Genomic DNA, 26774 nt, shown 5'->3' on the forward strand with positions numbered 1-26774 from the left:
TGTTTTCTGTTGAGCGCTTTCCGTTGAGCTCTTTGTATGTCGCTCTTTAATGAGCAGTGCGTAAAGAGCGGAACGAAAAACGCTCGCACAATGACAGTCAACAAAAGACCGATTGACCGAAAAACTCAACGCAAACGGTCTTCACATTTACTTTCGTTGTTGTGAAAAAGAAATAATATAATTTGTTTAATACAACATTTTAAATTTATTTTCAAATATTTTGGTTAACAAGTTTCATTTCGATTCCATATTCCATATAACAAATTGATATCAAAAAGCAATAAAAAGTTTCAGAATATCTTGTTTTTACATATTTTTTGCATTAAGCGCGTTCGAACGTACGTTCGCGACCCGTAAAAATGCCCTTATATATTTTTGTAACATTTTTTATATATTATGAGTTAAGCTTTATAACTAGTAAGGCGTTCAGATTCTCTGCACTAATCGAACTTCTTCGTTCACTTAATATAAAGTGTAGGGCTGAGAATGCCCGTTCGACGGAAACTTGCGTTGCAGGTGTAGCCAGCACAACCTGCGCTATGGCACTTATATATACATATTTGAATTTAATGGCAAGCGACCAAAAGTAACGTCGAAGTTTTCGATGTCAGCATAGATTTTAACAAGTTTTGCAGAAACAGGATCTTTTTTGCTTTCTGACACTGCACATTGGGCGATTTTCCCAAAAAAGTGGCATAAAGTCAAAAAATGTATGATAGAATATTAAAAAAACCTTGTTATTTATTAATAGTAAACACTTCAGGAAGCTTAAAAAAATTTTTGTTTTTTGCTGGGTGGCAACTCTCTTTATGTGGCAACCTCTTAAAGTCAGCTGATGGCAAGCAGCTTTCGATTGTAAAAGTTACCGCGAAAATTTTACTTCTGCAATTGATCAGTGTGCGTATGTTTTTATGCAGTTTAATATATATATTTAGTATGGAAAACAAAGATCAAGGTATATATAATCTGTATGTTATGGCAAAAGTACATAAATATTTGTGTTGTTGTTTTTGTCCAGTGTTGTTGTTGGTTGTATTTGAACTAAAATTTTAACAATTGTAATCGTGTTCCGTGAAGTATTTCTATATCAAGAGCAAGCCAGAGCAGGCAACTAATAATGGCAAGTTACTAACTTAAATGTCTATTTTCATTTGGTAAAAATCTCATTTCCCCGTTTTCCCCCGTTTATACAAAAAATGCACTTGTAGTTGTTGTTGCGATTACCAACAGCGAGCTTGCCGATATTTGGAACGGCAACAATCGTAACGCAAGCGCTGTAACGTCGTTTATTTTAACAAAAATAAATAAAGATGATTTGAGCATATCGCACATGAATGCAATAGAAGCCAAAGTATCAATTTTTGTAAAACATATTAAACGGTATTTACGCAAACATCACGCAGATCTGGATAAAATTAAGTCGATTTACTCAGAATGGTTTTCAAAAAGTTTTGAAATACGAATCGATATGGAGGATACCAAAAATTCATCACCTTCCAAAATAGGACGCCCAAAATTAGGGTATACAGAGGCCGGGTCAAGGCTTAGAAGGAAAATGGCTCTAGAAGTTGCCATAGAAAATGACATGTCAACTTCTTTACTTCTGCATGCAGCCTCAACATCTGCGCGAAAAAGAAAAAATAATGAAGCAGTCGGCGTGCAGCAGGAAGTCAATATAGAAAAAAAAATTAAGAATGTGTCAAACAAAGAGCCTTTAAAAATGTCAAATAATGTAGCCTTAGCCTATATATTGGAAAATGGGCTAACAAAACAACAATATATTAATACTAAGAAACTAAATAAGGCGTACGGGAACGACATATATCCTGGTTATGATGCAATAAAACAAACGAAGATGCAGTGCAGACCAACAGGAGTACAAATTACAGAATCTGTTGCAAAGGTTTCTTTGCAGGATTTGCTAAGCCATACGGCTGAACGAATTTTAGTTTTACAAAAGGAAGTTTTGGAACAAATGGAAAATGTTACAGAGTGCACACTTATTGCATGTTATGGATTTGATGGGTCGACCGGTCAAAGTTCCTATAAACAGAAATTCGATTTTGATGAACCCGATTCTTCCGACAGTTCTCTATTCGTGGCAACTATGATTCCAATAAGATTAGTGGATTCTTTAAATCGTTTAATTTGGGTAAACAAAAGCCCCCAGTCTGTACGCTTCTGCAGGCCGATTAAAATTGAATACGCTAAAGAAAGCATTGCAAAAATCCAAGAAGAAAAGCATAATTTAGATATGCAAGTAGCAAACTTGCACAATTTTAAATCACATAGCGCAAACATTTCGGTTAATTTTAAAACATATATGACATTGATTGACGGCAAGGTACTTAATGTTTTAACAAATACGAAATCTACGCAATGTTGTCCTATATGTGCTATAAATCCAAAAGCGCTTATGCACATTAATGATTTCAGTTCTAAAATTTTTAAACCTAAACCTGACTCTTTGAAATACGGCGTTAGTCCGTTACACGCCTGGATCAGGTTTATGGAATTCGTTTTAAACATATCATATCGAATCGATATTAAAACTTGGCACGTAAAAGGAGAGAATAAAAACAAAATGATATCGCGGAAGAAGGAAATCCAACAAAGAATATGGAAGGAAATGGGATTACATATTAGCATACCAAAACAGAATGGATCTGGTAACAGCAACGATGGGAATACGGCGAGGCGAATCTTTGCAAATACCAAACTTTTTGCAGAAATCACATTGTTTGACGAGGTCCTATTAAATAAATTCCACCATTTATTAATAGCAATTTCGTGTGAATTTGCCATAAACACAGACAAATTTCGAAGTTTTTGCAACGATACATTTTTATTGTATATGCAGGCGTATCCATGGTACCCAATGTCCCCAACAGTTCACAAGATTATAGTTCACGGATCAGATATTATGGATCAGTTTGTAGTTCCTGTTGGGTGCCTGGGCGAAAATGCATCAGAGGCACGCAACAAACTCTATAAAATGGACCGACGTTCCCATGCTAGAAAAAATTGCAGGCTAAATAATATAACTGACGTTTTTTATAGATCTATTGACTCATCCGACCCTCTAATTTCAAGCTTGAATATACATAATACTCCAAAACTGCTTAAAAAAAAATCACTTCCTGCAGAAGTTATTGCGTTTTTGGAAACTCCAACCTTAAATATAAGTTCATGCTATATATCTGAAGAAAATAATAATGAAAATTTTAATTTTAATAATAATAATAACATGGATAGTGAAACAGATGACGAAGAAGATTATGATAACATCAATGAATATTCGTTCGTTTTAGATGAGGAAGATTTTTAACTGCTTATTTGTAAAGATTTTAATAATATAACTACATATATGAATAAAAATTTGTAATCTTTTTTATTTAATATTATGTCTAAGTATAATAAAATAAAGCTTTTTATTTTCTTTCAATTTTAGTTGAACATTTTTAATTTTTTCTTAAATAAATGCACTTATTATTGGCGGAAAAAAAGGAGTGACCCAATTGTCGAAAAAAAAAATCCGAAATTACAGTTAAATATAACGAACATTTAAAAAAAAAAATATGTCTCTAGCTTTATTTTTAGACTTTATGCCGCCAAAATCGACAAATCGCCCATTGTGCACTGTCTGAAAATCGTCCAAAAATGCCGAGAACAGCGACTTCTCTTCAGTTGAGGATGCGGTTGAAAGAGTTGACGAGAATGAGGAGCCGGAACATTTGGTGTTTGTGCCTTAAATAATAAAGCTATAATAAGTATGAAATGTTTTTTGGACTTTAGTTTAGTACAGGGTGGCTGACGAATTTTGCTACATTAAGAAACTCAAATAATTTTTTTTTCAGTGTATGGAATTCATTTTTCTTTTATTCATGTTAAAGCTCATTCAATATTATTAAATAATGCTTAATTAGTTTTAAAAATAATGGAATTTAAATGCCCCCCCCTGCTCGTTGATGCATGTGCGGCATCTTACCAAAAAGTTGTTCATTACTGCTTGAAGAGTTGAGACAGGAATAGCCGCTATTGTTTTTTGAATGGATTGCCTTAGTTCATTCAAATTTGTTGGTTTTGCTTCCTGTTTGCAATAACCCCACAAGAAAAAATCAGGTGCAGTAAGGTCAGGCGACCTGGGTGGCCAACGGAATGTGGAGTTTCTGGATATCAGCTTATTGGGAAATTTTTGTCGCAATTCTGTCATAACAGGTTGGGCTATGTGAGGAGCTGCACCATCTTGCTGAAACCACACAAAGTTGAAAGAAATTCTCATTCGGCGTAATTCTGGAAAGAAAAACTTAAGTAACGGTCTCCAGTAACCGTAACGGTGTGACCGTTTTCTTCGAAGAAGTAGGGCCCGACAATGCAGCGTGATGAAACTGCACACCACACTGTGACACGAAGTGGATGCAATTCCGTCTCATGGAGTATCTGTGGGTTGGAAGCACTCCATATTCGACAATTTTGTTTGTTTATGTTGCCGTTTAAATCGAAATGGGCCTCGTCATACATAAAAAGACAGCTCAACATGTTTCCATCCTCTTCCACCGTTTGAAGCATCTTCTGGCAAAATTCCAAGCGAATCGGCAAGTCTGCAGCGTTCAGTTTGTTGGCTATTTGAATTTTATATGGGAATAAGTCCAAATCTTTGTGCATAATTGACTGTAATGACAGTCTGCTTACACCCATTTGAGCAGATAAGCTTCTCGTCGAAACACGTGGATTGTTTTGTATGGCAGCAGCGATTGTTTCCTCCGTTCGAACTGAAGGGTTTCGATGGTAAGGTCTTCTGTTGACTGTCCCATGCTCGGCAAAATTGTTTACAAGTCTCATTATGGTCCATCTGCTCGGAGGATTGCCGCCAAACGTGCGTCTATACTCTCTTTGAACCGAAAGTACGGACTCCAGTGCTTGATAGCGGCGGACAATCCAAATTCTTGTTTCAGTCTACCAGCTATGCATTTTTGTTAAATGTAAAAGTCAATCTGCAAAATAAAAAAAAATTAACCAGATTCATTAAATAGAAAAAAAGTTATTTAATTTTTTTTTGGTAGCGGCTTTCATCAGCCACCCTGTACAAGTATTAGTTTTTGACGAAGACAATCTTAATTATTAACATAGTTTGTTAAAATTACAACATAAACAAAACAGGACCCAAATTTCAAACATTCTACGACATACCGGCTTACTTGTTTCAACTCAAATAAACGAAAAGCTATTTATACCCGTTACTCGTAGAGTAAAAGGGTATACTAGATTCGTCGGAAAGTATGTAACAGGTGGAAGGAAGCGTTTCCGACCCCATAAAGTATATATATTCTTGATCAGGATCACTAGCCGAGTCGATCTAGCCATGTCCGTCTGTCCGTCTGTCCGTCTGTCTGTCCGGATGAACACTGAGATCTCGGAAACTCTAAGAGCTAGGCTATTGAGATTTGGCGTGCAGATTCCTGAGCTTCTAACGCAGCGCAAGTTTGTTTCAGTAGAGTGCCACGCCCACTCTAACGCCCACAAACCGCCCAAAACTGTGGCTCCTACAGTTTTGATGCTAGAATAAAAATTTTAACTGAAATGTATTGTTCTCATCAATACCTATCGATTGACTCAAAAAAAAGTTTGCCACGCCCACTTTTACGCCCACAAACTTCAAAAAATCGTAAATATGAACATGGATATCTCGGAAACTATCAAGGATAGAGAATTGGGATCACAGATTTAGATTCCGTAGCCTTGTGCGCAGCGCAAGTTTGTTACGAAAATATGCCACGCCCACTCTAACGCCCACAAACCGCCCAAGCCTGTGGCGCCCACAATTTTCATGCTAGATACAAAATTTTAACTGAACTGTATTGGTCTCGTCAATACCTATCGATTGACCCAAAAAAAATTTGCCACGCCCACTCTAACGCCCATAACGCTTAAATCTGTCTACCGCCGATAGGTGGCGCATTTCAATCTCGCTTTGCTGCTTGCATATCTCCATTTCCCTTTGGTCCCTTTAGCTGAGTAACGGGTATCTAATAGTCGAGGTACTCGACTATAGCGTTCTTCCTTGTTTTTTTTTAAATTGTATGTAGTTACATTTTAACCTGTAGATTAAGACTTCTAGAATTTTGTTCTTCATGTATATTCCAGTGTGAGATCCCCCAAGCTCAATCAGGCCTAAAGTCTTTACAATAATCTCGGTTTTAGACAGGCTTGCGTGGACCATTTGCAAATTTATTCTTAGAATGGCTTTATCCATTCTGGTGGCAACATCGATTTTCAAGGACACCAGCTTTCCCTCCACAAGAGCCCATATGTTTTCTTTAACAAACTGCTCTTTGACTGACACAAAATTCATAATATTTCGAGACGTTACAGGGTTCATGCAAAGTGCATTATATATTGGATCCAATATTTCTTTGAACCCTTCACTGTCTAGAAATATAAATGGTTTTCCGTCCGTGGTTACTATTTTAATCAAAGAAGGAACAATTGCTTCTTCGCTCGTTTGATACGATATTCTTTGCTTTTCTTCACATTGGGTTAATTGTGAATGTCCAGAATTGTTCCACTCATTGAAAATGTCCATATGTTTTGTTGTTAAATGCCGTCAAAGGTTTGTTGAATGATTGCCGGACAATTTAATACCACAAACACTACAAATTGACTTGTTCTCTTCCAAATTAAATTTAAGGAATTGGTGCACTTTTGTATTCAATTCTCTTCCCACTTTACAGAACAAAATAATTGCAAAACTTCACACACTCAATTCACGATTGCAATTAATATATTTCGGCTGCAAAACCGACGATTAACGATTTGCTTGCCTATGCGTGAATGTATACCAATATATACTCAAAAGACCGTTTGCTTCACCTGAACAGGACAAAACGGTCCTGGAACAACCAGAACAAAACAGAATAGAAAAAAAAGGTTTCGGTCTGAGCGCGAGCAAGCTCATTCAAGAACCAATAAATCGATTGCTCTCTTTTCGAAAAGAGACAGGAAGACACTTATTTGCAGACAACGAGAAACGGTCGACAGTTATTTGCGAGCTCTGTTTTTAAGCCATTATTAAGTTTTAACATTTTACTTGTATATTTTTGTATATTGTAGTTAAGTGAGGCATTTCTGACTGTGTAAAGGAAAGTTATATTTTGAATGAGCATAGTCAGCTGAGTAGACCTAGCCATATATGTATGTCCGCACAACTTCAAAAGTTTGACCTGTTTTTTTAAATAACGGGCTTATCATAAAGAGCGAAAATATCCAAACGGCATCAAATAGCACGACCGAGGCGGCCCCTTGACTGGGCCATTTCGTTCCCCAAACTTGGTTTTCAATACTTCAATTGTGACATTCGCTGTGTGGCTTGTGACGCCGTCCTGTTTGAACCACATATTGTCCAAGTCCATATTATCCAATCCGTTCCAAAGAAATTCGGCTATCATTGAACTATAGCGATTACCGTTCACAGCAACGTACCGGTCTTGATCATCACGGAAGGAGTACGACCCAATGACGCCGCTGGTTCATGAAACCCACCAAATCGTAATTTTTTAGGGATGCAATGGTCACTCATGGAGTACGTGTGGATTGCTGCCTAACCAATAACGTATAGTTTACATATTGACGAAGCCATTCAGCCAGAAATGCTTTAATTTGATCTTGTAAGGATGTATGTAGGTGCTTCCATCATGTGAGTAACGGGTATCTGATAGTCGAGACACTCGACTATGGCCTTCTTTCTAGATTTTAATTTATGGGCTCGAGAATCTATGATATTCAAATCATAATCATAGCTGCAACTCATTTTACCCAATGTGTTCCTTCCCGTTTTCTACTCTCGCTGCTTGCTTGCTTTCATTGGCTTTTTATATCCTTGCCATCTGGCCACATCCAATCCATCCTTTACATCCAAAACAGCTAACCTGGCCGACGACAGCTATTCATACAAAGAACTATGTTTTACATATATATCCATTTTTACATTTAGACTAGGTTTTAGGTGGGATGATAGCATTTTATTTCCTATACGAATTTCAGGGAAGCTAGGAAGGAAGTTCAGTTGGACTTGAGGGTATGAACTTGTCTTTTTCTATGTACGAGTGTGTATATATATATCCCAACAAAAACAAAGTTGTAAGAATATTGTTAAAAACTAATATTTAATTTCACATTCATTTTTTTATTTTCAGCGCACCCATACTTATTTAAATTACTTAAGAACTAATTAGTTTTTAGCAAATACCATATTGTTATAGTAATAGATCTGAAAAACATAACAAAAGAACTTATTTTTATACCATTTGATCCAAATATGTTCTGAAATTAAGACCACCATCAACTCGAAAACGGAACGAAAACGACTCATTTAACTTTTTTAGTTCCTACCAGTTTGTTCTTGAATTAAAACATTCAGCTTAAAATAAGAACATTTGTACTTACATGGTTATTAAGAACGAATGTTCTCAATTCAAGTACAATGTACTTGGTTTTTTCTCTCTGTGTGGGAAAATGATCACCACCGTGAAGTTCGTGGTCGGTTTTCAATTTGGTCTGAGGGACAAGGTTTGTGGTATGTCATTGTATAAAAATAGTGCATCCCTTCATATTATTGTTAGGCAACCCCTAGCTTTGGAGCCAGCTGTTAAAGTCACCTGCTATAATGCTATTTTTGTAAGGATTTCCTTGTTTGGTGCAATTTAGGTGAATATGAGACAAAACTTTTGTTTGAAGTTCATAATAGCTCCGGCAGAATCAAAATCGTTGTTAAGACTTACTGCTTTGTGCTGTATCGAATTCTGGATTAGAATTCCTACTTTACCGTGGGAATTGTTTAATGTTTTTTGTGTATGAAAATAAAGTTGATTGGGATGGGAATGTTATGAAGGGAATGTATATGGGTTTATTCCAGGCTTTTGAGCTATACCATTTTAGTAACAAGAAAGGAAGTTAGCTTCGGCAAGCAGAAGCTTATATACCCTTGCAGCTATAATTATTAAATTTAAAAACACAAAAAATGATATTCCCAATAGTATAAGATAATGTGTCAAAAAACACCGAAGCTATAATTTGTTTCATATTATTTTATTACCAATTTTTCGATCGTTCCTATGGCAGCTATATGATATAGTCTTCCGATTTTGATAAAACTTAATTCGAAATTCAGAACTAATTAAAAAATGGTATTTTCAAGAGTAGGAGGTTATATGTTAAAAAACACCGAAGCTATAATTTGTTTCATATTATTTTCCCAACAATTTTGCGATCGTTCCTATAGCAGCTATATGATATAGTAGTCCGATTTTGATAAAATTATATTCGAAATTCAGAACTAATTAAAAAATGTTATTTCCAAGCGTAGGGGGTTATATGTTAAGGAACACCGAAGCTATAATTTGTTTCATATTATTTTCCCACCAATTTTACGATCGTTCCTATGGCAGCTATATGATATAGTCTTCCGATTTTGATAAAACTTAATTCGAAATTCCAAACTAATTTAAAAATGTTATTTCCAAGCTCAGGATATAATTTTATTTAATTTTCTTTCCGATTATTCCTATGGGAGCTATAAGATACAGTTGTCCGATCCAGCTGGTTCCGACTTATATACTACCTGCTAAAGATATAAGACTTTTGGGAAAGTTTCAGCCCGATAGCTTTAAAACTGAGAGACTAGTTTGCGTAGAAACGGACGGACAGACGGACATGGCTAGATCGACTCGTCTAGTCATGCTGATCAAGAATATATATACTTTATGGGGTCGGAAACGTCTCCTTCACTGCGTTGCAAACTTCTGACTGAAATCAATATACCCTCTGCAAGGGTATAATTGTAGTTGGTCGTAATTGTTCCTGTAGCCGTTACAGTTCCACTGCAGGAGTAGTACCATTATAATAAATTGAACAACAGTTTACTTGGTGAAGAAGAAATCGTTTTATTTCTTGATTTGAGTGGACTGCATTTCATTTATTAAATTTGTCACATTTTTTGGTGTTCGATGCGTCCAGTGGTAGTCTTTACGCAGCACCAAAATATATTAAAAGGGCAGAGTTAGTGTTTCAAATACCAAAAGGAGAATAAGATTCAAATCTATATAACGGCTGTAACGCGTTTATCAACATTCCGGGCCGCCCTGAAACAATGAATTAGGCAGTACTGCTAACTTGGTGATGGGCCGGGTCATCTCTCCAGTAGACGTCTTAAGTTTAACAGCGCGTACAAGTCCATCAGGTTCAGGATGAGCTTCCACTACACGGGCTAGTATCCAAACTGCTGGAGGGAGATTTGAGTCCTTGACGAGGTCTACATTGCCTACTGCGATGTTGCGTTCCTTGTTGCTCAACTCTCGACGTTGCTGTAGGGATGTTAAATACTCTTGGTGCCAGTGTCAGGTGTGTAGCATAACGGTCGCGAGTTTACCACTGCACTGATCTAAGCAATCAGAGTTTGCATTTGTTCAAAGGCTTGAAAAGTTTTTCCCACAACTCGACGCAGATGTAGTTTGACGGAACGTACTGATGACTCCCACTTTCCTCCCCAATGTGGCGAATGAGGAGGAATGAAGCTCCACTTAATTCCATCATTGGCCAGCGATTGTGTTAGATTGCGTTGATGCTCCTGCGAAGATAAAAATTGCTGCATCTCATCTAATGCATTTGTTCAAAGGCTTGAACGGGTTTTCCCACAACTCGATGCAGTTGTAATGTAACGGAACGTACAGATGACTCCCACTTCCCTCCCCAATGTGACGAATGGGGAGGTCTAAAACTCCATTTGATTCCATCATTGGCAAACGATTGTGTTAGTTTGGGTTGATGCTCCTGCGAAGATAAAAATTGCGGCATCTCATCTAATGCCCGCTTGGCACCAACCAAATTCGTCCCTGAAGATCTGTGAGCATTTTCGTCGAAGGGACATAAAACGCCAAAGACATGCCAGGAATGTGTCTGTTCTCAGATCGATGGCCATTTCCAAATGTATCGCTGATGTTACAAGGCAAACAAAGAGGCATATGTAGCCCTTAGTTTTTCGGAGATTGCGCCCTCTTCTTTCCCTTAGTATAAATGGTCCAGCGTAATCACAGCCTGAGTGCTGGAAGGGTAAAGCTTCTGTTATACGGATGCTTGGTAGATCGGCCATGAATTGGTGCTATGAAACAAATGAGACAGATCTCCCTCTAGAACAGTTGTGAATGGGCGTACAATTAAAAAATGGGCCGGAAACAAGTAGCTAAGGTCAGTGTCAGGTGTGTAGCATAACGATCGCGAGATCACCACAGCACTGATCTGAGCAATAAGAGTTTGCATTTGTTCAAAGGTTTGAACAGTTTTTCCCACAACTCGATGCAGATGTAATTTAACGGAACGTACTGATGACTCCCACTTCCCTCCTCAATGTGCCGAATGGGAAGGTATAAAACAAATTGCAGCATCTCATCTAATGCCCGTTTGGAACCAAAAAAATGTTTCCCCTTATCGCTGAAGATTTGTGAGCATTTTCCTCGAAGGGACACGAAACGCCGAAAACATGCCAGGAATGTGTCTGTGCTAAGATCGGTGACCAGTTCCAAATGTATGGCTGATGTTACAAGGCAAACAATGGGACATATTTAGCCCTTAGTTTTTAGGGGATTGCGCCCTCTCCTTTCCTTTAGTATAAAAATGGTCCAGTGGAATCATAGCCTGAGTGCTGGAAGGGTAAAGCTTTTCTTATACAGATGCCTGGTAGATCGGCCATGAATTGGTGCTCCGTGAGTTTACGTTGCAGTTGTGAACCAGATTCCTTATCAGGTTACGCGCACCAAAGATGCAGTACTTTTGACGAGCATTTACAAAGGATGCAGAAGCTCCTTGATGAAGATTTGTCATATGCTCGTTTTCCAAAATCATTCTTGTGATGCGGTTCGACTTCGAAAGCAGTATAGGGTGTTTTACATCAGCTGGTAACTGTTGTCCAGTCGTCCACCAACTCAAAGAAGGCCATCCTTGAAATTAATCGGCGAGAGCTTCACCAACTGGGAGCGGCTGTGAAGAGGCCTGTTTTCCGTCAGTAGTTTGCGGTCCTCCATGAAACATCTCTGAGCCTCTTCCAGGCAAAGATGAGCATCAAAGGTGAGCGTCATTACATATGCCAGCGATACAGATTTAATGGCCTTGGTCTTTTGGATAAAGCGAAAGGCGTAAGCTACAACGCGTACCAGCTTTGTCCAGGACGAAATGCGTTGAGTCAAAGCTTAGATTGGTGACAATGAGCAGCTTTCCTGTGCGGCTAATGCGGTGGTCTTCACATCTTCTTTGCCATGGCCAGAAAATGAACCAGAATGGGCTCAGGAGACCCAACCGAAACCTAAGCCTTACCAATTTACATTAGGGAGAAAATCTCTAACGCCCTGGTCAACAAAATTGTTGCACTGACCGGGGACGGAAACTTCCATGTTGTTCCGGTCACAAAAGACGATTTCCATGAAACCAAGCTTCAGACCAAATCTGAAGAACATTTCCGAGCAGTATCCAAATACCTGGAGGAAGCTAGGAAAAGCTACTACACGTACCAACATAAAAGCAGCAAGGGCCTGCAAGTGGTACTAAAAGGAATCGAGCCCGACGTAACCGCCAAGGAAGTTATCGATGCTCTCAAGGAAAAAGGGTTTTCTGCAAAGAACGTCAGTAACATTATAAACAGGAAAAAAGAGCCGCAACCACTCTTCAGGGTCGAGCTGGAGCCAAACAGCAGAGTCTTGAAGAAAAATGAAGTGCACCCCATTCATAAACTGCAATACTTATTGCACCGAAAAATTAAAGTGAAAGAGCCACATAAAAGGAACGGCCAGTGCAATGCACAAATTGTCAGGAGTATGGACACACCAGGGCATACTGTTCACTTCGAACAGTCTGCGTAGCTTGTGGAGACTTCCACAATTCGGCTAACTGCCCTGCCAACAAAGAAGATCCCAAAAAGAAAAAATGCGTTAACTGCCAAGGTAACCACACGGCAAACTACAGGGGCTGTCCGATCTACAAGGAGATGAAGGACTGCATGCGAAAAGTGACAGCAAAGCGTCATCAGAATACCCAAAATGCGTACACTTACTCGCGTACGACGCCGGAAGTATTTTTCGGCACGGCTGCAAGATCCTCATTTGGTCAACTAAATACCCAGAAGGGCTTCTCATACGCCGATGCCCTTCGATCGGGGACGGAAAACCCACTCCAGTCTAATCTAGGAAACGCTCAGCAGATCCAAGTACAGTCGCAAAGCACTCTGGAAACTATGATGGTCACCATGCAACAAAGTATGATGGAATTTATGTCATTCATGAAAACGACCATGCAAACACTGGTTCAAAACCAGAACATGGTGTTACAGCTACTTGCAGCTAAGCAGTCCAAATAATCAGATGGCAAATCTACGAATAACAATGTGGAAGGCCAATGACGTTTCACGGCACAACCTTGAAGTAACACAGTTCCTGAATGAAAATAATATCGACATTATGCTACTGGTAGAGACTCACCTCACAAACAAATACAATTTCCAAATAAGAGCCTACACTTTCTACCGCACAGATCACCCATGGTAAAGCCCACGGCGGAACCGGCATCCTAATCAGGGAACGCATCAAGCACCACTTTCACCAAAGGTTTTCAACTAATTACTTGCAAGTCACGTCTATCAAAGTGCAGTCAGGCAACGGAAACCTCACCATAGCCGCTGTCTACTGCCCGCCTCGCTTTATAATTTCTGAAGGACAATTCATGGACTTCTACAACTTGCTTGGAGATCGCTTTATAGCTGCAGTGGACTATAATGCCAAACACACAGACTGGGGATCACGTCTTGTGACTCCCAAAGGAAGGCAATTATACAATGCAATCATAAAACCGAACAATAAAATAGATTATGTTTCCCCTGGCAGCCCCACATACTGACCAACAGACCCCAGAAAAGTTACAGACCTAATAGACTTTGCGGTGACAAAAAAAATTCCCCGCAATATAATAAGCGCCAAAGCGCTTTCGGACCATTCGCCAGTGCTAAAAACTCTTCTTCAAAGTACAAGAACTACAGGGTTGCCCATATTCGACGGACCCATCTGACGACGCCATAACTTTTGACAGAGATGCCAGATCGCTTAATGACATACCGCGTTTGAAGCGTCAGTCCAAGCAGATTTTTACCATGGAACAATACACGCCACGCGAGCGCTCTGAAATAGTTGAAATTTACATTCAACAGAACAAGTCAATTGTGAAAACTCAACGTGCTTTTAAAAAATTAAAAAATGTGAAAAGTGCGCCTTCTAAGAACACCATTAAGCGTTTATACGAAAAATTTACGACTGGTGAGGCTCTTTCTAATCCGAAGAGGCCAAATAAAAGTCGACCAAGGCGATCGGACGAGAATATCGCTGCCGTACGAGCCAGTGTTGAGATGTCCCCAAGAACATCCCAAAAACGCCGTTCTCAGCAGTTGGGCATGGCCACCGCGTTCGCCCGATTTGACGCCGCCTGACTTCTTCTTGTGTGGATATTTGAAGTCAAAGGTTTACGTTAACAAGCCAAGGACCCTAGAAGAGCTCAAGGACAACATTCGTGAAGAAATAGCCGCTATTCCGGCCGAAATGTTGGCGAAAACGATGGAAAATGCTGCAAAAAGGGCACAATACGCCATCAACGCCAGAGGCGGCCATTTGAAAGATATCATATTCAAAAATTGATGTAAACAAATCTACTTGGAACAAATTAAATGATTAAGATTGCCAACCGCCAAATTTTTATTTTTTTCTTTGATTTAAAAAAAAAAAACATGGGTCCGTCGAATATGGGCAACCCTGTACAGATCACCTCCTCAGGCTGACGTCGCACAGAACCAACTGGTTAAAATATAAAAAGTATGTAAGCTTACACATCAAATTAACCCCTCACCACAACATCGAAGCGGACAATGACTGCTGTTGAAAAAGTATTCGTGGAGGCAGCCTCTATCTCAACACCACAAGGCAGGGACGTGCAAACCAACCACTTCAAAACTAATCTGCAAATTGAACGGTTAGTCCTAGAAAAGAGGCGCCTGCGACGTGCCTGGCAAACCAACAGATCGCCGTCATCAAAACAGCGTCTTAAGGAAGCCACTCGCACACTAAATCGAGCTCTAAAGCAAGAAACAGAAAATGCACAGCTGCAGTACATTAAAAAACTTTCGCCAACCAGTACAAAACATCCTCTGTGGAGGGCTCACCCAAATCTGAGCTCTCCAATCGAAACAGTCACTCCGATAAGAATTTCATCTGGCATCTGGGTCCGCAGCGACGAAGATAGAGCCGAAACTTTTGCTTTTCATCTCAGAAACGTCTTCCAGCCGAACCCTACCACTGGTTCATTTTTCCTACCACAAATCGAATCTGAATCTATTTCCCTACCACCATTGTTTCAGCCAAAGGAGATCGCGAAATTCATTGGGGAACTGAAACCGAAAAAGGCCCTTGGCGGTGACCAAATAACCCCAAAAATGTTAATTGAACTTCCAAACTCTGCCATTGAGGTTATTTGTAAGCTTTTCACTGGGATCATAAGTCTCGGCTACTATCCGAAAAAATGGAAAAAGTTTATTATCATTACGGTACCGAAGCCCGGAAAAGACCACACAATTCCGTCATCATACAGACCAATTAGTTTATTATCGTGTCTGTCTAAGCTGTTCGAAAAATGCCTTCTAACTCGCATAATACCATATCTAGAAGCACACAATATTATCACTCCTCATCAATTTGGATTTCGTCAAAACCATGGAACAATCGATCAAGTTAACAGAATAACATCAGAAATACGCACAGCCTTTGAGCATCGGGAATACTACAGCGCAATATTCCTCGATGTATTTCAAGCCTTCGATCGAGTATGGCTAGATGGCCACATGCACAAAATCAAAACACACTTGCCTGATTACACTCACAAGCTTCTTGAGTCGTATCTATACAACAGGACCTTCGTAGTAAGGTGCAACATAACAACATCCGACGACTACATTATCAAAGCTGGAGTCCCGCAAGGAGCACGCTAGGGCCTACTCTGTTCCTCCTATACACAGCGGATATTCCCACGAACGAGCAGCTAACAACATCTACGTTCGCTGACGACACCGCAATTTTAAGTCTCTCGAGGTGCCCAGGCCGAGCCACAATACAGCTAGCAAACCACCTCCTCGTAGTAGAGAGGTGGCTATCTGATTGGCGGATTAAAATAAATGAACAAAAAGATAAACACATAACGTTTACTCTCAACAGGCACTATTTTTGAATAATACCAAGTCAACGATGTAACGTATCTCGGCGTCCACCTTGACAGACGACTAACCTGGAGAAGACACATCGAACGCAAGTGTAATAGTTTACTTCGTGTAGATTTTTATATATATAGTATAGTATAGTAGTATATAGCTATGCTCACTTATTCTGGAGCGCGGAGGTATATGCATGTACTTGAGTTTGGCTGAGCGGCCGGCGTGCAGCAGAATGCTGACACTTGCACTTTCTGTGTACGCCGCCGATCGACTCATATTTCGGCCACTTAGGTTTATGACCGGGCCTTTGTTTATGTAAACACTGCAACAGAGTGTTACAGTGTGTTTGCTTCAAGTACTCTTGGTACAGTAGATATTAAATATAAGTGCATACTATATCTCCCTCATTTTGAAAAATAACGTAATATAATGGAGCTATTTTCTTTGATATTATTTATAGCAATAAGATTAAAATTCTTTTTTTGTTTTTAATTTGTTTTATATTTTTTTTTTTGTGTATACTTATTTTAGATATGGTTATTCTATATGTTCTTATATTATGTATGGCCATACGTGATACATTTATGAAATAAAATTGATTATGAAATAAAGAGTTTTAATCTATCTTTATGTACTATCAAACAAAAACACCTCGTAACGAGGTAAGAAGTAGTGGCGAACGCGCCTTTAACAAAAATTTCTGATATCAACAATTGTGACGAAAAATGATATTACATTCGATAAAATAAATAAACTATATTAAATTTATGATTTCGGCCCGCAACAGTAAATATTTATTTACCTACACGTAGATTTTCCGTTGTAGTGTGCCGAATACATAAATTTAATATAGCTTATTCATTTTATCGAATGTAATATCATTTTTCGTCACAATTGTTGATATCAGAAATTTTTGTTAAAGGCGCGTTCGCCACTACTTTTACCTCGTTAAGAGGTGTTTTTGTTGGATATCAGAAGTTTTTTTTGCACAAGAGTTTAAGTACCCCAATACCATGACTAGGAGTCGTCCCCATATGGCTTGGCTATTGAAAAACCCAACACACAGATTCGACCCACAATCTTACCTGAACGCCACCTTAAATTAGGCACAACAAGTTTTATCGCTTCAATTACCTATTTTAATAGCGCAAGTTTGGAGTCTCAAGGGCTGTTTAGTTTCAGATTCCTAGAAAAATCTGTCGTTTTTTACATTTCCCGCCGAACTAGCGGGTTTTTCCAAAGTGGTAGAACAAATAGATCAAGTTTCCTATTTCGATTAGCTTCAGGTAAGTAAAGGACCCTAAAACCATAACAGATTTCCCGTTTGAAAAAATCTAATAAGAATTTTTTTTATCAAATTGGTTTTTTTCTTGTTTATTCCAATAAGTATGAAATATTTCCTATACGGAGCTGAAACGAATTGCACTTTTTATCGCTTAATATCTCCCAAACGGTAATTTTTGAGGCAAAAGTGTTATATATCAAAAGTTGAGGAATCTCAAGGGCTATATGCTTAAAAATTTAAAAAGAAAACGTTTGACTCAATTTTGAGAAAATAGTCAAAAAGTGGTTTTAAAAAATAACTTTTTGTCATAACTCTAAATCTATTATATTCAGACAATTTTACTATATAAAAAGTATTTAGCAAATTAAATTATCTTTTCAGAGATGTATAGCACGTTCCTGTAGCATTAGTTGTTTAGATACTATAAGCATTTTAAATCTGGTTTTTTTCTTTGATTTCCCGCTAAACTAGCGGGTTTTTCCAAAAGTCGTAGAACAAACGTTTTCTATTTCAAGCAACTTTATATACCCATAGGGTTTTCAAAACCCTTAAACTAAGATGGGATGCATACAAACCCACAAACAAAGGGACAAACATTTTGATTTTGGGAAGAAGAAAATCTTGTTTTTTGAATTACTTTTGAATGGGACATCGACGTGTATTCTCAGTTAAAATAAAACTAGCTAAACAGCCGGGGGTTTTTATCCCCACCGTATCCAGCAGCTCCAATTTTCAAAATTTTTACTTTTACACTTTCACCTTATTTTCTCCCAAACAAATCTATATTTCGAAAGTCTTGGTATGCAATCTTCTTAGTTTTTGCGAATCCTTTCGATTGATGTATCACTCGTTACGATCGGACCATAATGGCAGATTTTCAATTCTGCGGCTATATATAGTAGTTGTCTTCGCACGCTCTCTTGCGCGCTTCGCCACTACGTGTACTGCCGTCCACAGTGATTTGTTTTTTATTTTTATTATTTATTAAAGTTATGTTATCTCTATCTCCTATTTGTTCTACCTTATAAGGACCTGTATATTTCAAATATAACTTATGTCCTGTTTCATTTTTCAATAAAACCTGGTCTCCTATTTTTAAATCGAAATCTAATCTAGTTTTGTCGTAACTAATTTTCTGTTTTAACTTATGAGATTCTAGCATTAGTCTAGCTCTCTTAATTGCCTGTTCTAATCTAATGTGGTCCAATAGTATCTACAATTACTATATCAAAAGCTCTTTGTGGAGTTTCGGTTATAGTTAGTGGGGTCTTAGTATGTAAGTCGACTTAGTTAGACTTTTGGCATTTAGGACATTTCTTTATGTACTCTTTTATGTCTTTGGACATATTTTTCCTGTAATAGTGTCTCTGGACCTTGGCCAAGGTTTTTGTAATGCCTGTATGACCACCTTGTATTGGATCATCATGGAATGTAGACAATATAGCTTCTTTTTCTTTATTATTATACCCGTCACTCGTAGAGTAAAAGGGTATACTAGATTCGTCGGAAAGTATGTAACAGGCAGAGGGAAGCGTTTCCGACCCCATAAAGTATATATATTCTTGATCAGGATCACTAGCCGTATCGATCTGGCCATGTCCGTCTGTCCGTCTGTCTGTCCGGATTAACGCTGAGATTTCGGAAACTTTGAGAGCTAGGCTATTGAGATTTGGCGTACAGATTCCTGAGCTTCTTACGCAGCGCAAGTTTGTTTCAGTAGACTGCCACGCCCACTCTAACGCCCACAAACCGCCCAAAACTGTAACTCCTACAGTTTTGATGCTAGATAGAAAATTTTAAATGAAATATATTAGTCTTGTCAATACCTATCGCTTAACCCAAAAAATTTTGCTACGCCCACTCTAACGCCCACAAACCTCCCAAGTAAAAAAGCTATGACGTCAGAGCCAGACAATGCGAAATGTTTTTACGCGTGTATGTGTGTGTATGTAAATAGTTGCCGGCCGAACTTAGCGGCAAAGAAAAAAGCACTGCCGGCGCTCAGAGAGAGCAAGGTGCGCGGCTAACTTATTCTATTGAATAATGAACAACTTATCCATTTTTCCCATTGACGGGCAAAAAGCTTTAAAGATCTGTAAATCTTTATTTATCTCTTTCAATGAATATGTATTAGTTTAATAAATACCTATAGATCTTCCCAAAAAACTTTCCCGTTTTCAGTCCAATGCCCTCAAACCAAGGTAGTTAAGACAAGCCTTGACACTAGATCCAGAAAATGACATACATACATACACATGTATTTATGCATGTGTGTGGGTGTAAAAAATTGCAAACTAATATCCGGGGCTAATAGAACTCTTTCAAACAACGCTATTCAACCAATTATTTTATTGAATAACTAGTGCAAACATTTATGTATATTTAAATGTACAGAATGTGCCTTAAAATTGTGTATGTTTAGCAAGCATACATAAATATAAATGTTTTTTGTCTATTTTATGTGTTGCTTTCTCATTCTTGGTGCTGGCTGTAGGCTGTAACAAATGCTAGTCAAAAGCAGAGCCGAAAAATGAGAGCAAGGGAGAGAGAACAAAGTGCGCGGCTAACTTATTCAATTAAATATTGAACAAAAAAATAATCTATTTGTCCTTTTTTCCCTCTGTCCTCCAACCACTTTACTTATAGCTGTAATTTTGTTGATTGCTTATGTTCAACGAACATATGTATATTAATACAAATTATTTTATTCTTTTTTATGTTGTGCTCTCTCTTTCTTGGCGCAGGCTGTAGGCTGTAACAAATGCTAGTCAAAAAAACAATGGCAAATACAGCGCTGCCAACGCTAAGAGAGAGCAGGTCAAAAAAAAAGAGAATGAAAAGCGCTGCCAACGATAAGAGCGTACAGTGCGCAGCTAACTTATTCTATTGAATATTAAACAATTTAGTCCTGTTCTCTACCCTAACGCCAATTCATTGGTCTACCAATTTCAATTACCTATTTCTGATTATTGTTAGATTTAAATTGCTGAAAAGCAACAGCATGGGCGCGGGAGGGAGGGCTTTTGCTCTTTGCATTTTTTCCCTTCTTAGTGCATTTTTATGCGCCAAAAGAGAGGTATATTTGGGGGAAAAGGACCGAAATCCGTGCACGTTAAATTGGCGGGCTAAAAGTTTACAGCGCTGTACATATTTCTGTTGTCTTTTAAAATGTATAAGTATGTTTATTTATGTTGTTTGTATGTTTAATCAATGCCTTTGATTGTCAAACAAAATAGGCAGTTCACTCTAACGCCCACAAACCGCCCAAGGAGTTGAGAAAAGCAATGACTTCAGACGTCACTCAGACAATGTACATATGTATACATCATTTTATTTCTGCATGTTTGTATGTAAATAGTTGCAAACTAAATTAAGCAGCGATTAGAACTTTTAAATTGAACATGAAACATTTAAATTGAAGAAAACATTATAGGCTCTAAAATTGTTCATATTAAGCAAACATACATAAATATTAATGTTTTCAGTCTATTTTATGTTTTGCTCGTCGTTTTAGACTCCCCTGTTTTCTACCCTTACACCATGTTATTGGTCTACTTAATTCCGATTAGGTTAATATAAGATTTAAGTGCCTGACAAACAATGGTATGGGCGCGGGAGGGAGGGCTTTTTGCTCTTTGCATTTTCTCTTACCGCAGTGCATTCACATGGGCCAAATGAGACGGAAGATTGAAGTAAAAGGACCGAAAATCCGGGCACGTAAAATTGGCGCGAAAAACTTTACAGCTCTGTAAATCGTTCTGTCTTCAGATATCAGATCAGATATGCATATGCACTGATTTAACCAATACCTATATACTGTCCCATAAAATATTTGCCACGCCCACTCCAACGCCTACAAATTTCCCAAGGAGTTAGAAAAAGCAATGACGTCAGGCCAGATAATGACATATATTTACATATGTATGTTTGCGTGTAAATAGTTGCAAACTGAATTGCGCGGCGAATATACATAACTCTTTTAAACTATGTATGTTTGGCTCTCTCTTTCTCGGCGCAAGCTGAAACAAAAAAAATGATAATGTTAAGCGCTGCCAACGCAAAGAGAGAGCAGAGTGCGTGGCTCACATGTTATATTGAATATTTGACAATTTAAACTATTTATCCTTTTCCCGTCTTTCCTCTGGCCAATTTACTTATTGCTATTATTTTGCTGTCTGTTGTTGCTTAACAATCATACATTAATATAAATGTTTTCAGTCTGTTTTGTCTTGCTCTCTCTTACTTGGCGCAGGCTGAAACAAAAGCGGGACAAGAAAATGAGAATGAAAAGCGCTGCCAACGCTAAGAGAGAGCACAGTGCGCGGCTAACTTACTCTATTGAATAATAAACAACTTAATTTTGTTCCCCTTTTGGCTCTACCCGAACACCAGTTAATTGGTCTACCAGTTGTATTTACCAAATTCCGATCAGGTTAATGTATGATTTAAATTGCAAAATCAATAGAAAGGGCGCGGGAGGGAGGGCTTTTTGCTCCTAGCATTTTCTCTCTTTGTGCATTTTTATGCGCCAAAAGAGAAGTATATTTCGGGGAAAAGGACCGAAAATCCGTGCATGTAAAATTGGCGGGCAAAAACTTTACAGCGCTGTAAATCTTCTGTTATCTCTTTAGTCTACGACTAACCATCGTAAGCGAATCTACTGTGCCGAATGCGATTTTTGCGAATTTTTTAAGTGTCTTTCTATTTAAAAGCGATATTCCTAACGTAAATTAACCTTTGCAAGCAATTTAACGTAAACTCAATAAATTAATTTTCCTTTGCTAAGAAGTTAACGTAAATTTGTGTTTTTCCTTTGCTAAAAAGTTAACGTAAATTTGTGTTTTTGCGCGCACGAATTTTGTTTAAGGAGTTGCGAAGTTTTAAAAAAATAAATTATTTGTAAGTAAAACACGTCAAGCGGGTTTGGTGGGCAAAAATCAACTGAATATTCTTTATTGATAATGTTTTAAAGAAAACTTAATTTAGGTTTACAGAAGTGCTTATTAGGTTTTCTTACGAATTATTCTGGTCGACATGTGTAAGATCGTTGGCCTCTAGTTAGCCTGAATTTAATAACGATCGATGAACTATGCATTTCCTGTTTACTGTGTTATATTGCTTATTTGGATTTTATATTTTCTTAGAACTTATTTTGGTTGGCATGTGCCAGATCGTTAACCTGTGCATTTCCTGTTTGCTGTATTACTTTAATATATTGTTTATTTAGCATTTAATGAGTTAAGCAATTCTTGTACTTTATTATTAAGAGGTGGTAAAGAAGAAATTGGGTTTTGGACATATGTGGGAAGTGAAGTGGGGTTATACGTAACTTCTCCCCCTTTTAGATAAGAATTCTCCTGAATTCTATTGTTATTGAGCTGAATTTTAATTTTTTTTATGTTTTAAAACAATGTAAGCAATTTATACAATTATTGACAAAAGTATGGTTGCATTAAGAAAATAATTTATGTCTTTATGTGTTTTTAATTTTCTTATGTTCGACCAGTTAATCTTATTATTTTCCAATATTTTCTCAAAAGTGATTTGTTAAGTAAAATTTTGAGTTTGGTTTGATTTCTCATATAAAATTCTTTTCTTATCTAATTCGTATGAATTTGTAAAATAATTATTTTCTTTACCTATTGTACAATTCGTAAAGTGTATTAGAATATTTTTTTTCATTTTAATTTCATTGCTGTTACAATTTTGATATAATGTTTCATTTTTAGCATTCTTAATTACTACGGTTTCTTCGTCTAGTTCTAATATTTGCATTTCATTTCTTTGTATCAGTTTGCAATTTTTCTTAAATACACAATGTTTACTTTTTCGCATTTCTTTTAATTTTTTGTTTGTTTTATAGGTGTATGTTGATTTTTTATAGTTAAATATCAGTTCTGATTCCTGATCTATTTCAAAGTTTTCTTCATTAGGCATCGGTATTATCTGTTGTATTTTTACTGTTATAAAGTTTTTTTAGTATTTCTATTGCGAATACTAAAAGATTATTTCTGAACATAGCCGTAGCTAACTTTATATGGTTTAGTTTGTTGAAATCGATATTTAATTTTTTTATTTCGTGATCTGTTAATATGCTGGGATGTAATATATTGTATCTAGCAGAAGCAACGTTATCCTGCAAATGTTCAATCTTATTTTTTATTAACTGAATTTTTATCTGTTGGTCGTAATATAAGTTCTCCTGGTATCTGTTATTTTCGAATTTGCTAATTGCATTCAATTGTCTCTCTATTGCCTCTCTATCTGATTTAACTATTTGTTCAATGTATTTTATTGTATCATTGAAATACGTATTTATGTAAATTTGCTTGCTTAATGCTTCATCTGTTTCCTGCATGTTTTCTTTAAATGTAGAGATATGATTCTCAACTTCTTTCCTGTCTTTATCGTCCATTGTTCCAAACAACCATTTTGCTGAACTACCTACTACATTAATTAATCCTCTTCTTTCGCGATTGTGGTTTCCATATAGGGTATACAATTTGTTTTTTGTTTCAGTTAGTTCCGATTGTAATATGTGTTTGTTGTCATTGTTTGTCATTTCTATGTTTTTTCCTATTTCGTTCAAAATATTGTCAATATCTTTTACGTTTATTATATGTACTACTATATCTGTTGTGATAATTATATCTTGATTTTTCATCTCTATTTGCGCATACCCGTCCTGATCAGGTATTTCTTGAATCGTTAGTGTTCCCGCTGTTGTTGTTATTGCCATTGTCATTAGTATTGTCGTCAGCAACATAGTCGTCGTTAGTATTTTCGAATTCACTCTCAGGTCACATATCCTCTTGTAGATTTGGTGCGGCTCCGTGTCTGGTCTGTACCTTAACTTCAAGGTGGCTTTTATCAGGTCCCAGTTGTCCGGCTCCGCGATATTTATTACTGCATCCTTTGCTTGACCCTGAATTGTCCTGTGGAATATTGTCCTTGTGGCTTCTCTCTTGAGTTGTGGGTCCTCTACCGTCTGTAACAGGTACTCCACGCTACTGAAGAAGGAGTTGATGGAGATTTCCCCGGTTCCCGTAAAGGTTGCCAAACGATTGATGTTTTTGAACAACCGCTCTTGTTGGGCTGGGTTGTTTCCATTTCCTTGGAGCTGTACATACGCTTGTTGCAGTTGCTCCAGCTGTCTTTCCCTTATGGCCAATTGTTCCAAAAGATCCGCTTGGGGCATCTGGCCGTTATCGTGAGCCATCCTGCTATTGTCGTATGAAGCGATCCTTCGCTGCCTTCTTATATCCAGGTTGAGTTGATTTCCTTCTGAGCGCTGTCTAAGTCGATTTTAGTTCGATCTCTACAGGAATTAATCCACTGATTTTTAGTTGGATTTAATGCTGTTGCGCTGCTTGGTCTGGTTTTGCTTTGATCAATGCACTTTTCTATGCACTGCACCACGTTCACTTAGCGGACTGATTTTTAGTTCGCTTCTGTTCGCTGACTTTTTATATTTTTTATTTATCACAAAAAATTTTTGTTATATTTTTATACCCTTGCAGAGGGTATATTGATTTCAGTCAGAAGTTTGCAACGCAGTGAAGGAGACGTTTCCGACCCCATAAAGTATATATATTCTTGATCAGCATGACTAGACGAGTCGATCTAGCCATGTCCGTCTGTCCGTCTGTCCGTCTGTCCGTCCGTTTCTACGCAAACTAGTCTCTCAGTTTTAAAGCTATCGGGCTGAAACTTTCCCAAAAGTCTTATATCTGTTGCAGGTAGTATATAAGTCGGAACCAGCCGGATCGGACAACTATATCTTATAGCTCCCATAGGAATAATCGGACAAAAAAATGAAAAAAAATTATATCTTTGGTGTTTTTTAGCATATAAACTCCTAAGCTTGGAAATAACAATTTTTAAATAATATTGAATTTTGAATTAAATTTTATCGAAATCGGACGACTATATCATATAGCTGCCATAGGAACGATCGGAAAATTTGTGGAAAAATAATATGAAAAAAATTATAGCTTCGGTGTTTTTCAACATATAACCTCCAACGCTTGAAAATAACATTTTTTAATTAGTTCTGAATTTCGAATTAAATTTTATCAAAATCGGACGACTATGTCATATAGCTGCCATAGGAACGATCGCAAAATTGGTAGGAAAATAATATGAAACAAATTATAGCTTCGGTGTTTTTTAACATATAACCTCCTACGCTTGGAAATAACATTTTTTAATTAGTTCTGAATTTCGAATTTAATTTTATCAAAATCGGACGACTATATCATATAGCTGCCATAGGAACGATCGGAAAATTGGTAGGAAAATAATATGAAACAAATTATAGCTTCGGTGTTTTTTGACATATTATCTTATACTATTGGGAATATCATTTTTTGTGTTTTTAAATTTAATAATTATAGCTGCAAGGGTATATAAGCTTCGGCTTGCCGAAGCTAACTTCCTTTCTTGTTTTTCTTCACGTTAAGTTCGATTTGAATAATCACTGGACCCTCTTTAATTAAAAAGGATCCTACCGGCTGCGCCAATTTTGTTTTAAGGAGTTGCGAAGTTTTAAAAAAATAAATTATTTGTAAGTAAAACACGTCAAGCGGGTTTGGTGGGCAAAAATCAACTGAATATTCTTTATTGATAATGTTTTAAAGAAAACTTAATTTAGGTTTACAGAAGTGCTTATTAGGTTTTCTTACGAATTATTATGGTCGACATGTGTAAGATCGTTGGCCTCTAGTTAGCCTGAATTTAATAACGATCGATGAACTATGCATTTCCTGTTTACTGTGTTATATTGCTTATTTGGATTTTATATTTTCTTAGAACTTATTTTGGTTGGCATGTGCCAGATCGTTAACCTGTGCATTTCCTGTTTGCTGTATTACTTTAATATATTGTTTATTTAGCATTTAATGAGTTAAGCAATTCTTGTACTTTATTATTAAGAGGTGGTAAAGAAGAAATTGGGTTTTGGACATATGTGGGAAGTGAAGTGGGGTTATATACTCACGCGAGTTGTTGCTGCTTTTGCCGACGTCGCTGCCGCGATTTGCTGATGACTGGTTGCTGCGCACTTTGCTAAGTACCCTTTTTAAAGTAATTTTATTAACAATAACAAACATTTCTATTTTCATATTGTACATTTTTTTCTGGTAAATTTTCAATTTTAAATTTTTTTCATTTGTTTATTTTTCATTTTAAAGTAGTTTTATTGACAAT

At 37.3% G+C, this 26774-nt stretch overlaps 1 protein-coding gene across 1 annotated transcript in view; it reads right to left on the reverse strand.

Moving 5' to 3' along the window:
* Window positions 1-26774, reverse strand: part of LOC119562216 (coiled-coil domain-containing protein 40) — a 102964-nt gene that overhangs the window by 38151 nt on the left and 38039 nt on the right. The gene's annotated exons all lie outside the window — the stretch shown is intronic.

The sequence above is a fragment of the Drosophila subpulchrella genome, unplaced genomic scaffold (genome assembly GCF_014743375.2).
Source record: "Drosophila subpulchrella strain 33 F10 #4 breed RU33 unplaced genomic scaffold, RU_Dsub_v1.1 Primary Assembly Seq40, whole genome shotgun sequence".
Classification (NCBI taxonomy): Eukaryota; Metazoa; Arthropoda; class Insecta; order Diptera; family Drosophilidae; genus Drosophila; species Drosophila subpulchrella.